This window comes from Lynx canadensis, chromosome B1, assembly GCF_007474595.2.
Source record: "Lynx canadensis isolate LIC74 chromosome B1, mLynCan4.pri.v2, whole genome shotgun sequence".
Taxonomy (NCBI): domain Eukaryota; kingdom Metazoa; phylum Chordata; class Mammalia; order Carnivora; family Felidae; genus Lynx; species Lynx canadensis.
Genome location: NC_044306.2, coordinates 1,209,847 through 1,225,882, shown reverse-complemented (window position 1 = coordinate 1,225,882; position 16,036 = coordinate 1,209,847). Strand labels below are relative to the sequence as shown.

The following is a 16,036-nucleotide window of genomic DNA, read 5'->3' as shown; positions in this document are numbered from 1 at the left end:
CTGGCTTTGTTTTCAGGCAGGCGGCTACGCGCTGTGGACACGAGTCCGGACACTGAACCGTTCAGGTTCAGGCCCCAGCTCTGCCACCACGTGGCGTGTGACTCCACGGGCGGGTCAGGCGGGCCAGCCACACTCCCTGTGCTTCTGTTTGCTCCGTGTGACGGGAGACAAGACATTGGCCAAGCAACAGGCAGGGCCTCAGGAGGAGGGCACTCTCTGGTGCCATCCGTTGTCGGTGTTGTAACTATCGTCCTTTTACACGCTCTTGGGTCAGCATCTACAAAGTTCTGGGTTTATTAAATCTAAGTGATTGGATTCCAGGATTCCTCAGAGAAGCCTCTCCTTCACCCCTGCTTCCTACTGACTCAGTGTTTCTGCTTCAGACTCAGTTCAGAGCTTGCTTCCAGAGGTCTCCAAACAGATGCAACAATAGACTCTGTTACAGTATATGACATATATACATGCATATCTGGTATACAATATGCATGTTATAGATGGGAAATAAAGACTATTATAGTAATATCCATACATTATGTATAGTTCATGTATACATATATAACATGCATATGTGGTATAAATATGCATATAACCTAAGAATGAAATACAAACTCTATTACAATATATAATATGCATATATAGTATGCATATACAACGAACCTATCTATACATAATATATGTATATAATGTAGACATATCACACATACAAGAAATATAGACTCTATTACAATATACAATATGCATATACAGTATGTATATATAATGCATATATCCATATATAATATATACATATTGCATGTAACATCCATATGCAGGAAAGAGAGTCTAGTATATTATATGCATATATGGTATGTATATATAATACATATATCTATATGATATGCACATATACTAATATGCACATAATATATGCACGAAAACAGACTAGTGTATAATATGCATATACAGTATGTATAATGTCCATGTATATGTATATCAATGTATACGTAATATATGGAGGAAATACACTGTTACAGGATATAATAGCGTATATGTCAAGTATCTCTAATACATATATCCATATATGATATATGGCATATAATATTCATACAATATATGCAGGAAATAGTCTAGTATATCACATGCATGTATGGTATGCATATATAATACATGTATCTATATGTGGCATATACAAATAATATTTAATACGCGTATAATTTATGCAGGAAATAGATCCTACTATAAAATATGCACATACAGTGTACATAACGTATCCATCCATTTATATGTATATAACGTGTATGTAATACATGCAGGAAACACAGACTATCACAGTGCATGATGTGCATATATAGTATGTCTATGTAAAACATGTATCCACATGCGCACATACGCTACATAATATGCATATAATAGAAGCAGGAGACACAGATGGAAGCTGTCTGTCACCGGAACAGGTGGGAAGGGCGTGAGAATGAGCACCGAGGAGAGAGACACTATGGGATAAGCCCAGACAGGATCTGAGGGCCCCGGCCTCCTCGTCCCACTGGGGGTGCCCAGGCAGCTCTCTGTCCTGGGAAAACGGAGACCAGCTGGCTCCCTGGATGGGCCTGGGCTGTGTCCCTCTCCACAGCCCCTGCCACCTTCCCCACAAGGACATCAGGGTGCAGGGACCGCTCGGGCTGCCGCGTCACGACACTCGACCCCGGGGTGGCCGGGCGCCTTCTGCTGGCCGTCCCGGAAAGGCTGTCGGCGGCTGGGAAGCCCCGGAGGCACACCTGCTGGCTCTCTCCCGGCCGTGCCCTCCGGGGCTGGCACCTGCTCCCACCTCCTCCCTGCCCTGGCTCAGACCCCGAGTGCCCGTCGCCAGCCAGGGCCACAGCAGCGGCCTCCTGCCTGCCTCCCCTCCCCTTGTCCTCGTTCCCTCCCTCGCGTGCCCGTGCACACGCCAGCCTGCTCCTCCCTGCTCAGCGGCTCCCGGCTTACTGCTGAGTCGTCACTCGTCAGCCTGTATCCAAGCGGCCCCGGGGACGGCCTGCTCGGGGGACGGCCGTGTGCCAGCCCGGAGCGCGTGCCGGAGGCCAATGCTGACCGGGTGGGCTGGCCGGGCCCTCCCTCCCGCCCCTCGTTGTCGGTGAGACATGCTGCTTTAACCAAATGCAACAACCCCTATTTCTGGCCATTGTTCCGTGGGCTCCTTCCCAGGCAGCATGCACTCTGCAAGAGCCCCGCAGCCCAGGCAACCCCGGGGGAGGCGGTCCCGCTGTGTGTCGTCCTGTCCTGGAGGCAGGGCAAGACTCGGGCTTCCGCGAGGCACCTCTGTCTGCTGTCCCCTTGCTCCCGCGCTGGCCCAGCCTCAGGCCAGACCAGTCAGCCCGCCCCGCCCACCCGTCCCGTCCCGTCCCTGCCCTTGTCCTGGCAGCGCCTCACCTGGGGGGTGCCACCTGCAGCCTGGGGTCAGGGACACCCGACAGCAGACGCCAAACAGACATTCGGGGCAATTGTGGGAAATAGGAAAGAAACCTGAGAGATGCAAGTCGTCTCCTACATCATTTCTGACCAACTCTTCTGGCGACTGACGTAAGGAAGCATCATCCCCTGCGACCATCTGCCAAGTGCCTGGTCCCAGACGTGGATTCAAAATGTCCCCTCTGCAGGCTCTGGGCCGCCACCTGTCCAGGCTAGCTAGACGCGGACATATCCTACAAGGCAGAGGCACAATCTCGCAGATCCTGAAGGAGTCGGGGCACGACTTACCCTACTCGGGAGCGACGGACAGCGGCCGGGACCGGACGCTGAGCAGGGGCGGGGCTGCCTCCTAGGAAGGGCAGCACAGGGGCCTCTCCTGCACGTCCTCCGGAGCAGGGACCCCTTGTCTCCAAAGAGAGCCCGGCCTCACTGGTGTGAGGGGCGCCACCGCCTCATGGGAGCGTCTGGCCCGGAAGAGCTCCTGGGCGCCTGCCTTTCTCAACAGCCAAATTATAACCAGAGCACTTTAATATATCAGGAGAGGATAGTGTAGATTATATTATGTTTTAATATAATTAAAAGCAAGTTTTCAAAGGAAATTCAATACCCAGCTGACAAATAGCCAAACTATGCGCCGTAATCTAGACTTTACAGCAGCGCGAAGTTGTCGTCCTATTATCTTTTGCTTCATTTTTCCATTAACATGTAATTTGATACAATTCTGATCTTCCTCTATATTAACAAGCACAACCGTTATGGCTCCACTCACGTATCCTATTTCTGCCTCACGTTCGGCCCAGAAGCTACATTACGGATGCGGCCACATGGAAGAACAGTACAAAAGATAAAAGTTTAGCCGTAATGAATGGGATTTGATCACGTAACACATCGGAACACATTCTCATCTCCGCTCTTCGGGACTCAGTGCCTTGACGTAGGCATGGAAACTGACGCACTGCCGGGTAAAAATAATATCACTCCCAACGACAAACAACAAAACGATGTTCTGTAAACAATGGCGATTCCAAAACGTGCATTAGAGACCTGTATTACAGGTTGTTGTTGTCTTAAGTCCCTGGAACACGGAATAGACACTCGGGGGCTGGCAGTCTCTCTGTGTCAAGTGAGGTAACAGACACAGAATGCGGGGGCACCTTAGCTCCCTCATTGCCCGCTACTCACCGCACCGTATTTCGTTCTGAGGCAAGAGAAAACGGCGGTCTAATCCTCCTTATCCATTAGCTGTCTCCCCAAATTCAAACTACGGGGTAAAGGCACATTTTACTGTGGGATTTCACAAGACTGTTGGTGTTCTAATCTGAAAAAGTATGTTTTGAGCATAGGGATAAAAACTTTAAAAAATACGCACGCTCTCTCTGGGTGCGGGCACCATGTGCAGGGAGCCAGCGCTCTTCACACGCAGCTGAGGAATCCCAGGCTGGAAGGACAGGTGGGGAAGGTCACCGAGGTCGCACAGGCACGCAGACCTGCACGTACACGCAGCGTGCGCACGGCTCCATGTGGCCTGCTGCCAGCACCAGCTGCCACCAGGTGGGGGAAGGCACTGGGTTAGGGCCCCATGGGCCCTTTCTCATTAAACCGGCTGCCGGTTGCACGCCAAGCCCAGGCGTGAGCCAGCCAGGCTGGGCACACATCGCGGCGACGGGCTCGGGCCCGAGCCTTGGAGAACGCGTGGAACCGCCCCTGCACCCCAGCCCTGGAGGCAGGCACCCCTCCCCGAGGTCCCGCCGCACTGAGGACACCAGCTGTGTCTCCCGGGGGCCTGAAGCTCACCGAGTCAGGTGAGGTGCCTGCCCGCCTTTCGTCTGATTTTATTCCATGTGCCCACCGGGCAGACGTGTTTCCCCGTCATCGTCACTGCACTTGCCGTGCGCCCTAAAAGGAACATCCTCACTAAAGGTAGAAGCCAAGAGTAAAGAGCAGCCCGCACAAGATGACACCAAACAATACGGACTTGGTGAGCGGGCTGTGGAGCCGCTTGCCGAAAAGCGAAATATTCTGCTATCGTGTATTTTTCCCACACCAGTTCCACTTACCATCGTGTCTTCTGCCCCCGTGCAGAGCTGTGAGGTGCCCCCACCCGTCCCTGGGGTTGCCCTGGCTCCCTTTTCTTCTCTGCTGCCTTCACCCTTTACACACCCACCCATCCTTCCTGCTGAGGCACCTGCCTCAGCCTCCTTCTCTCGTAAGTCTTCAGGCCCACGGTCCCATCTGCGTCCGTCGGGACCTCACAACATACGCATGAGCTGGGGGGGGTGATAAGAAACAGTCATGTGAACCTACTCCTGTATCTACCACGCGAAGGTAGGAAAGATGTCTCCCGCCATATGTTAAGAGGACCCTACCTGAACCCCCACCAACAAAGGGTTTCCTCAAAAATTTAACAAGTACAAGGTGAGTATGTGGACCACCGCAAAACACGGCAGGAAGAGTCTGTGATGCTCTGGACCAATGGACAGGTGTCCCTTATTCGTGGACTGACTTAGCACAGTGAAGGTGGAGACACTTCCCGAACTGATGTGCAGACTCCACACAACCCCTATCAAAATCACAGTTGGCTTCTTTATAGAAATTCAAAAGCCGACCCTAAAATTCATACAGATGGAAAAAGAAAACTAAGTGTGAAGCTAGAGGTAGGAAGGAGATAGTAAAGCTTAGAGCAGAGATGAATGAAATGATGGAGGGAATCAACGAAACCAGAAGTTGGTTCTTTGAAGAGACCGATAAACTGACAAGCCTTTGGCTGGAATGGAAGAGAGACCGCTCAAATGACTAAAATCAGAAATGAAACTGGGGAGTTACCTCTGATGACATAAATAAAAAGGATTATGATACTATGACAACTTACACTAAAAAATAGACAACCTAGATGAAATGGGTGAATTCATGGAAATACACAAATTATTTCCAGAAGAAACAGAAAATCCGATCAGACCAATAACAATAAGGAGACTCAATCAGGAATCAAAACCTCCCAACAAAGAAAAAGCCCAGGACCCAATGGCTTCACTGGTGAATTCTGCCAAACATTTAAAGAAAAATTAATGCCAATTCTTCCCAAACTCTTCCAAAAAGTTGAAGAGGTGGGAACACTTTCTAGCTCGTTCTATGAGGCCAGCATAACCTGATATGGAAGCCAGATCAACGCATCATGAGGACAGAAAATTACAGACCAGTATCTTTTATAAACACAGATGCAAGCATCCTCAACAAAATACTAGCAAACCTACCCAGCAGTGTATTCCAAGTATCATACACCATGACCAAGTGGGATTTATCCCGGGAATGCAAAAGAGGTTCAACATAGAAAAATCAACATATTGGGGCGCCTGGGTGGCTCAGTCGGTTGGGTGTCCGACTTCGGCTCAGGTCATGATCTCACAGTCCGTGAGTTCGAGCCCCGCGTCGGGCTCTGTGCTGACCGCTCAGAGCCTGGAGCCTGTTTCAGATTCTGTGTCTCCCTCTCTCTGACCCTCCCCCGTTCATGCTCTGTCTCTCTCTGTCTCAAAAATAAATAAACGTTAAAAAAAATTAAAAAAAAAAGAAAAATCAACATATTACAAGAGAGTAATAGGACCAAAGCAAAAACACGTGACCAACTCAACTCAAATGCAGAAAAGGCATTTGGGAAAATCAAGCAACATCTCACGGTAAGAACACTCAGAAAACTAGGAACATAAGGGAATTTACTCAACGTGATAAAAGCATTTATGAAAAACTCACAGTTAACATACTCAGTGGTGTAAGACTGAAAGCTTTTGCCCTAAGATCAGCACAAGACAAGGGCTTCTGCTCTTGGTGTTGCTATTCAACCCTGAACAGGAAGTTCTAACCAGGGCAATTAGATAAGAAAAAGAAATAAGAGACATCCTAATAAGAAAAGGAGATGTATCTATCTCTATTTGCAGATGACACATTCCTAGAGAGAGAAAATCCCAGAGAATCCGTAAGAAAGCTATTTGAGCTAATAAACAAATTCACCGAAGTTGCAGGTTACATGATGAAAGCGTGCAAGTCAGTTATGTGTCTACATCTCAGCCACGAACAAACCAACAATGAAATTAGCAGAGCAATTCCATTGACAGTAATGTCTTCGAGAATCAAATGGTCAGGACTACATTTAACTGAGGAGGTGAGACATTTGTATCTCGAAAACTAGAAAACATCTCTGAAAGAAATTAAAGACTTAGATAAATGGTGGGGCAACCGGGTGGCTCAGTCGGTTGAACGTCTGACTTCGGCTCAGGTCATGATCTCACGGTCTGTGAGTTCGAGCCCCGCGTCGGGCTCTGTGCTGACAGCTCGGAACCTGGAGCCTGCTTCCGATTCTGTGTCTCCCTCTCTCCCTGCCCCTCCCCTACTCATGCTCTGTCTCTCTCTCTCCCTCAAAAATAAATAAACATTTAAAAAAAAAGACAGATAAATGGAAAGATATCCTGTGTTCATGGATGAGATGACTTTCAATACTACCCAAAGTCACCTACAGACTCAACATGATGCCTATCAAAATTCCTGCTGGCTTTTTTGCAGAAGTGGAAAAAAATCAGTCCTCAAATTCATGTGGAGACGCAGTGGGTCCCAAACATCCAAAACAATTTGCAAAGCAAGAAGGAAGTCGGAGGGCTCAAAGGTCCTGTTCCAAAACTTACTACAAAGCTATGGTAACAAAAACAGTGTGGCACTATCCCAGGGATATACATATAGGCCCATGGAATAGCGTTGAGCGTCCAGACATGAAACCACACATCTGTGGCCAGTTCAGTTCTGATAAGAGTGCTAACACTGTTAAAAGAATAGCCTCTTTTATAAATGGTTCTGGGATAACCCAGTGGCCACGTGCAAAAGAACAAAGCTGCACCCCTTATACTATATGCAAAAATGAACTCAGAATGGATCAGAGAACCAAAAGTAAGGAATAAAAGCATACAACTCTTTTTTTTTTTTTTAATTTTTTTTTTTCAACGTTTATTTATTTTTGGGACAGAGAGAGACAGAGCATGAATGGGGGAGGGGCAGAGAGAGAGGGAGACACAGAATCGGAAACAGGCTCCAGGCTCCGAGCCATCAGCCCAGAGCCCGACGCGGGGCTCGAACTCACGGACCGCGAGATCGTGACCTGGCTGAAGTCGGACGCTTAACCGACTGCGCCACCCAGGCGCCCCAGCATACAACTCTTTAAAGAGAAAATGCACATCTCTCCTTGGTCATGTGAATCAGAAGAGGTTTCCAGACATGCCATCCAAAGTCCAGGAAACAAAGAAAAAGACAAAATGGATTTCCTAAAATTAAAAACTTCTTGCTTTAAAGCAAACTACCAGGAGAGTGAAGAAACAACCCACAGAATGGGGAGGATTCTTGCAAATATGCATCTGATAAGGAAATTATATGTAGGGTATATAGAGAACACTTACATCTCAGTTATAAAAAAGGCAAATAATATCCAAATACAAATGGGCAATGTTGCTGAACAGATATTTCCCTGAAGAAGATACATAAGTGGGGGGCTCATTTGGTTAAGCAACCAACTTTGGCTCAGGTCATGATTTCATGATTCGTGGGGTTGAGCCCCGCATTGGGCTCTGTGCTGATAGCTCGGAGTCTGGAGCTGCTTCAGATCCTGTGTCTCCTTCCCTCTCAGTTCATCCCCCTGCTTGTGCTTTGTCTCTCTCTCAAAAATAAAGAAGATACCTAAGTGGCCAATAAGTATGTGAAAAGATGCTCAACATCATTAACCATCAGGGAAACGGAGCTGAAACCACAGTGAGATCCCTTAACACACCAGGATGTCTGTAACAGATGGACGGGAACAAGAGTTTCGAAGCACACAGGGAGGTAAAACCTGACACACCGCTGGAGAGGGGAGAACGTGAAATGGTGCAGCTGCTGTGGAAAGGTCTGGCAGTTCCTTACATGACCCAGGGATCCAACCTGCAGGCACACGCCCAACAGAGATGTAAGCCTGTGTCCCCAAAGCTTGTGGACGTCTGTTCTCAGCAGCACCATCCACGACACAGCCCCAAAGTGGAAACAACCCCACTGTCTATCACCTGATGAATACACAAAGGGCCGTATCCATTCAGTGGAATGTTAGGAGGCAACAGAAACCAAGGACTGAAACATGATCCCACTTCTGTGCAGCGTCCAGGACAGGCAGGTCCTCAGGGACAGACAGCAGCTTGTTGCTGGTCAGGGGCTGGGGCAGGGAGGATGGGGAGTCACTGCTAAGGGTATGGGCACTAAAAATGCTCTCAGTGGATGGCACTGATGGTTGCACACGTCTGTAAGTACGCCGAAAACCGCACGTGGATGGGCAAAGTGTACAATGTGTGTACGTCCCCACAAAGCACGTCATGAATAAACACCTATAACGGAAGGAGACATAAACAAAAACATGAAGTTGAACACATTCAAACTTTAATTTACAAAATTTTCCCCATGTGTGTTACAACCCAGCAAAAAAAACCTGCTTAGTAAAATTTAGGGAAGCAGTAAGCTTGTTGGTTTGCTCCTTAATGGCTTCTGTCTAGGGCACAACACGTGTGGTCGAAACCGTCAGGCTCAGAGGCAAACTTGGGGCTCAGTGCAAAGGTCCTGAGCATGTTCACACGTATCCTCCTTTGTCCCCCGTCTTTGCCTTCCCGGATCACGTGTCGTGATCAGATTTCTGTTCCGTCAGGATATTTTATGTGGTTTGGTTATTCACTGTTCTGCCTTCTTACAAAATCAGACAAATCTGATGACAATGGTTCAAGTTGTGCAGTGAATGGTAGCTTTTTGGTGCATCGGGAGCCCCCTGCTTGGGGACCGTAGAGGGCACATCGGGGCAGCCCATCTGGGGACTGTGGGGGTCACATCGGGGCAGCCTGTCTGGGGACCGTGGGGGGCGCATTGGGGCCCCCTGCCTGGGGACCGTGGGGGGAGGCGCATCGGGGCAGCCTGGCCGGGACTCCGTAGGCTTCACTGAGTCACCTGCGGGGACAGCAGCCAGCACCTGTCCTGGGACACTCACATTCCTCACATAGCGAGGCTCTGGCTTTATCCACCTAAGATTCAAAGGTCTGGAGACCAAGGCTTCATACCAGAGTCACTTGGGAAGCATTTCGAGGGCAAATTCCCAGGCGCAGTCCCAGGCGTGGTGAGACTTCATCTCAGGATGTGGGTCATCAACCTGCAAATACCTCCGTGGCCCTCGGGTCCGTGCCCCTCACTGCTGATTTGTCACGCACGGCATCGTGTTGCCCAGCTGGCCTCCCGTCTCTCCAAGTTGCTCCCCGTAGTTAGTAGAGTCCCTGTGGCCACTGTGGTGCATCCTCCTTGGTGTCGGGCCAGCCGGTGACTGTAGAAGTGAGCGACACTTGACCACAGGCTGTGAGCACTCGTGTCCTCCCAGGGGTGGGGGCCGCTTGCGCATCTCTCCGGATGCCAGGCACACTTGTGTCCTCCCGCACGTTCCCAGCCTGCCGTCGCTCAGGAGAACTCCTCATCTTCAAGCGCTCTGAGCCCCTTTGAAGGAAAGGTTCTGCAGGAAAGGCCTTGCATCCTGACTGTGAGGCCCCGGGCTGAGTTCAGTGGAAAGCATCCGGCTGAAGCACTTCTCTTCACTTCCTGTGCTTTCCTTCTTTAGATGTCCTTTTAAAAAGATCCTAGTGTTGTAACATCAGGGCTCCCGGTGGAAGAAACCCTCCACGTTTGTGCAGTTTCACACCATTTTCAAAAGCATGAGTGTGTTACCCACAAACGGTTCCAGTGTGGCGGTATCTCTCAGTTCCACAAGCGAGCACAGAGGGAGGCCCTGGGAGGAGGCGCGTGGCCGTAGCGTGTGGCTGCCGCCTGACCGGGCTCTGCAGCTTCTGACACGAGGCCGCCCAAGCGCGTAGAGTCAGTCAGAGGCTGTTCTTGCCACCGCACGGCGTGGCCCGCCGGATCGCCATGGGGTCCCCACCGCCCCCTCTGCAGATGAGAGGCTCGGGGACAGCACCCAGTCAGTGTGTGCAGAGGCCGCTGAAGGGTTTGCACACCCCACCTCGTTCTCGCACTGCTGGTGGGGTTCTGCCCGTCGGCACATGGCGCGAAGCACCTGCTGGGAAGCACGTGCTATGGTGTGGTGGACAAGGCCGTGGGGACAAGGGAACAGGCCCCATGCGCGTCGGTGGTGACAGGTACTGGGAAAGTCAGGTGGGCTTGCTGGGAGGCCCCGTGGGGCAGAGCCTGGGTGAGGCGTGTGCAGGCCAGCCAGCGTGGGGTTCCCCGGGGACTTGCTCCACTTCCGATAGATCGGGAGGTCTCGGGGGCAGGAAGTGGCAGGAGAGCCGTAGGTTGAAGGGATCTCTGTACTGTGAGCGTGGACAGGGCGTCTGGGGCCAAGGCGGGGAATCAGGAGGGGACTTTGCGGGGATTCCGGCGGTGGTGCCAGTGGCTTCCACCACGTCTCCCCGATGGGATGGTGACAAGCAGTGCTGTGCACTGAGTGTCCCCCAGACTCACAGGGCAGGGCCCCAGCCCCCGTGGGACTGTGTGGACACAGGGCCTGGAGGAGGAGACGGAGGCTCAGTGCGGTCCCGGGCGGGCGGGCTCACAGGAAGGGACCCAGCGCGGGCTCTCCGCCCGTGAGGACACAGCCGGACGAGGATGCGAGTCTGCCAGCACCTGGACCATGGATGTCCAGCCTCCAGTGTGTGAGGGACGAGCCTGTGGTTTGAGCCGGTGTGTGTGGTGTTCCGTCTCAATAGTCCGAGGGACAGAGACGAGCAGTAAGTATGGACATGAGTGCAGCGCGTCCTGTGTGGACAATGCTTCTTCCGCGACACAGTCTGACCCGCAGAGCAGCCCTCGTGTGGTAGCCGTCAGCACCAGCTCTTCCAAACAAGGAAAACGGGGTCAGGGGGCAAATGGCTTGCCCAGGGTCAAACAGCCCCAAAGCAGGACCCCAGCAGGACTCAAAAGACTGTCGTGTCCCCTCTGAGCTTTGCTTGGGTTCTAGGTACAACCACATTATGACCCCTGGGGCTCTAGGTATAACTATGTTATGATCACTGTGATTCTAGGTACTACTACATTGTGGCCCCTGGGGTTCTAGATATGACTATACAGCAGCCCCCTGGGGTTCTAGGTATGACTACATTGTGGCCCCTGGGGTTCTAGGTATGACTACATTGTGGCCCCTGGGGTTCTAGATATGACTATACTGCAGCCCCCTGGGGTTCTAGGTATGATGACATTGTGGCCCCTGGGGCTCTAGAGATGTCTATGCTGCAGCCCCCTGGGGTTCTAGGTATGATGACACTGTGGCCCCTGGGGTTCTAGGTACGACTGCATTGTGGCCCCTGTCGATGGGATGGTTCTCAGTCCACAAACTGTGCGGTCTGCGATCCGAGGAACGCCCCCTGTTTCAAGTGTGCGGTCCCTCCAGTCACCACATGGTCGGGTCTCCTTCTCTCACCAGCCCCTCCCTAGACAGCTTGAACGATCATCTGCAGGGCTGTGACAGGCTAAGAGGCCCACTCCCACCCCCTTTACATGGAGTTCACCAAGGGCCCTGGAGAAGGTCACTGTTTTAAGTTCCAGAGGGTCTCTTTGGACACATGCTGCTTGTTGCTGAACAAACACACAGTGAGGGTCGGCTCCTATCCTGGGGCTGAAAGATGAGCGACCCCTTCCACAACAGGGGCTGCACAGTGGGGAGGCTGTCGTGCTGCACACCAAAGCGGCCACGGGAGCCTGAAGCTTCGTCCCTCTGACAGCTAGCTGTAGGTGACTGTCATCCTCGTTCCCCGGGGGACACATCCAGGGCCTTCCTCTCACCGGGAAGTAGGCTGAATTATGACGGCAAACCCCATTCCTAGAAAAGCAGGTCACAGAGCTCAGAAAGATAAGCCGTGGGGCCCCCTGGCCCCCAAGGAGGAAGAAGGGCGACCACACCACCTCCCCAGTTCAGGACGCGCACCTGCACAGCACGAGTGTGTCAGCCTTCAGCTCCTCTCGGATGTTTTATCTTATCACACAGCCACCCGGCCGAGGGGCCGAGTCTCACAGAAACCAGCCCAGGGACCTAAAAGGAATTGAACATGCTTTTCTTTCCCCTGCACTCAAATCTGGTCGGGTTTCAGGGACTTCCGTGTTTGTGAGATGTGTTCGGAGGTTAGATCGGGCCGAGTGTTGCTGAGGCGTGACGGGGGGATACACCGATCACAGCAAGGAGTTTGGGGTGCGTCACAGAGATGTGAGTTGGTTAGGGTGCGTATTGGGGTGGATCTTGAAGGAGATAAAAGCAAGAGAGACTTGAGGGTGAACAGCAGGCAGACGGGCAGGAAGGGAAGAAGGGACGAGAGAGGGGAGCGGCCACTGGAGGCGGCCAAGTGCGTTGCTGGCAATAGCGATGCTCCTGACTCCCCGGGAGCGGCCGCAGGCCTGGCGTCCCACCGCCCAACCTCCACCCCTCTGAGCTGCGGCTGTTGAGGCCACGGTGCCTGAGTCCCAGCCGCAGCGAACCCCTCTCTTTCCTCCACTGCCCCTGTGCCCACTGCGCGGTTTCTCAGAGCTTAGCCGCCTGGCCTGCCAAGACCCTACCCTCTACAAGGTCCTCTGCTCCCCCAACCCCCGGGTGCCCTGAACTCTCCCACAAAAACTCAGTCTGTGCCTTCTCCACACAGGAAAGAATGCTCTAGCTGTGCCTTTCTACCCACTCACTCGTGCCCCACCCACCGGTCCTCACACGCACACGCCGTGCATTCAGTGTCTGCAGTGCACCATGCTGGTGTCAGGGGTCAGGTGTCGGGAAGGAAGCAGATGAGACGGTCCCTGTTCTGAAGAGGCAAGGTCTGAAACTCATGGTCTAGTGGGAGAAACAAGCATGGGGACCAATCACTGGGGCAGAGCGCGTTCTGTGCACAGAGAGGCATGTGCGGTACAGGCAAGCGTCAGGGTCAAGAGGGCCGGGGGCGGGCCGGGAAGTGATGCTGGGGCGAGGGAGATGGGGGCAGGCTGGGAGGTGATGTTGGGGTGAGGGAGACGGGGACGGGCCGGGAGGTGATGCTGGGGTGAGGGAGACGGGGGCGGGCTGGGAGGTGATGCTGGGGCGGGAGGGCCGGGGGGCGGGCCGGGAGGTGATGCTGGGGTGAGGGAGACGGGGGCGGGCTGGGAGGTGATGCTGGGGTGAGGGAGACGGGGACAGGCCGGGAGGTGATGTTGGGGTGAGGGAGATGGGGGCGGGCTAGGAAGTGATGCTGGGGTGGGAGGGTCGGGAGGCAGGCCGGGAGGTGATGCTGGGGTGAGGGAGACGGGGGCGGGCCAGGAGGTGATGCCGGGGCGAGGGAGACGGGGGCGGGCCGGGAGGTGATGCTGGGGCGAGGGGGGCGGGGGCGGGCCGGGGGGTGATGCTGGGGGAGGGAGATGGGGGTGGGCCGGGAGGTGATTCTGAGGTGAGGGAGATGGGGGCGGGCCGGGAGGTGATGCTGGGGCAAGGGAGATGGGGGTGGGCTGGGAGGTAATGCTGGGGCGAGAGGGCCAGGGGGCGGGCCGGGAGGTGATGCTGGGGTGAGGGAGACGGGGGCGGGCTGGGAGGTGATGCTGGGGCGGGAGGGCCGGGGGGCGGGCCGGGAGGTGATGCTGGGGGAGGGATATGGGGGCGGGCCGGGAGGTGATGCTGGGGTGAGCGAGACGGGGGTGGGCTGGGAGGTGATGCTGGGGTGAGGGAGACGGGGGCGGGCCAGGAGGTGATGCTGGGGCGAGGGAGACGGGGGCGGGCCGGGAGGTGATGCTGGGGCGAGGGAGACGGGGGCGGGCCGGGAGGTGATGCTGGGGCAAGGGGGACGGGGGCGGGCCGGGGGGTGATGCTGGGGCGGGAGGGATGGGGGCAGGACGGGAGGGAGGTGATGCTGGGCAGGAGGGATAGGGGCAGCTGGGAGGTGATGCTGGGGCAGGAGGGACAGGATCCTCGCCTGTGGCCCTCGCAGTCCTGTCCTGCCTGCCCACCTCCTGGGTGAATCCGTCATTTCCCAGTCAAGTGCCAACAGTGGTCTGACTTGGAACCCCATGGGAACACGGACAGGCTCAGCCACCTGCCACCTCGGTGTGTGGAGTGGAGGTGATGAGCATTTTCAGGACTCAGCTCCTCTCCAACACTGTGACTGTCTTGTTGAGGTGATAAAACAACAGTTTTGTACAATCGCATCAAGGAATAGCATCGGAAGCATACCTTAAAAATAACCCCAAATTCGCTACAGTAAAACCGAATCTCTGGCGTATTCTCCGAATCACACATATTTGGATGAGAGCTTGAGACAACGTGTGTGTCCAGCGGGCACGCCTACCTGACCCTGGTGACCTATGCACATGCCATTATCCTGCACCACAAACCCTGTATCCCGGTGGTCCTTCAGAGGAGGGGGGTTAAGGACGGCTCCTGGTCCATCACGGGACCACGTGCATTGGCGACGGAGGGAGAAAGTGCATCCTCTTCCTTGGGGAATTTGAAATCCAGACACTCAGGGACAGTGGTGCAGGAACAGCAGAGAGGGGAACGCCTCAGCTGTCACGTGGGACGACCAGGGCCCAGGGCACGATGACCAGAGTCACAGGGGCCCCACCTGCAGCTGGTTGTGGAGGCTCCCACTCTGCCTGAATGTTCTGGTCACAAGCAGCAGTCAGGCTGATGCTGGCAGGTCGCCATGCACCTGTCCACCAAACCGCCCCTGCAGGCGGCCCACGGCACCTGTCCCCTGCAACCAGAGAGGGCTGAGAGCAGGACCACGTGGGGACAGAAGCGCACACTTCACCGGATGGAGCCACGTGGCCAATTTGGAAATGGAATTGATGGAAGGAGGACTGAATCCACTCAAATCACAGTCTCACTGCTGACTCTCGTCACTGGTTCACAGCATAGCACGCACACTGTTGAGTACACACAAAAACAAACCAGACGCTAGGGATTTAACTTGGCTCCTTGACCAGCAGTAACAGTAGCATGATCAATACTCCGTAAGACGCACAAGTAGCTTTTTCGTTGTTGTTCTGACTCCCACTGATTCCACGCAGCGTATGTAGGTTCTAGTTTAAAAGGAAGGCTGCACACAGACGCCTCCGATGTGTCATGTGGATGTGAGCTCTGGGATCCAGGCTCAGTGCTCCCGTCTTTAGCTCTTTCACAGACTTTCATCATATTTTTGATGAAGCATTTACGGTGAAGACATTTGCAGCTTGATTGCACTTAATTACCAAGTGACTTCTTATTTATGGGCCAAATAAATAGCTTTTAAACCCATCTTGAGTCTATCATTCACAAACAACGGCTTCTAAAGCACCGAAGAAGATCTCTATTAGTTGTAAACCTAATCCCGTTATTCAAGGAGCCAAGTCATTTCTGGCACTTTCTGTCCTACAACATCTGCCTTGTGAAATACATGGTTAGCCTCACAAAGCAGTTATAATTTTTTCCCAAATCTCTTTCTTCTAAATTTCCTTTGGTACAAATCAGAGAGACTCCTTGATAAATAAATCTTTCTTACCTTCTCTATAGGTGATTATCTCATAGGTTTGCTTTGACAGAAATTTATAACCTGTCACAAGCGTCTGT

The 16,036-nt window shown here is 53.1% G+C and overlaps 1 protein-coding gene across 1 annotated transcript in view; it reads right to left on the bottom strand.

The window, feature by feature from the left end:
- Positions 1-16,036, bottom strand: part of DLGAP2 (DLG associated protein 2) — a 144,885-nt gene that overhangs the window by 95,590 nt on the left and 33,259 nt on the right. The window lies entirely within an intron of this gene.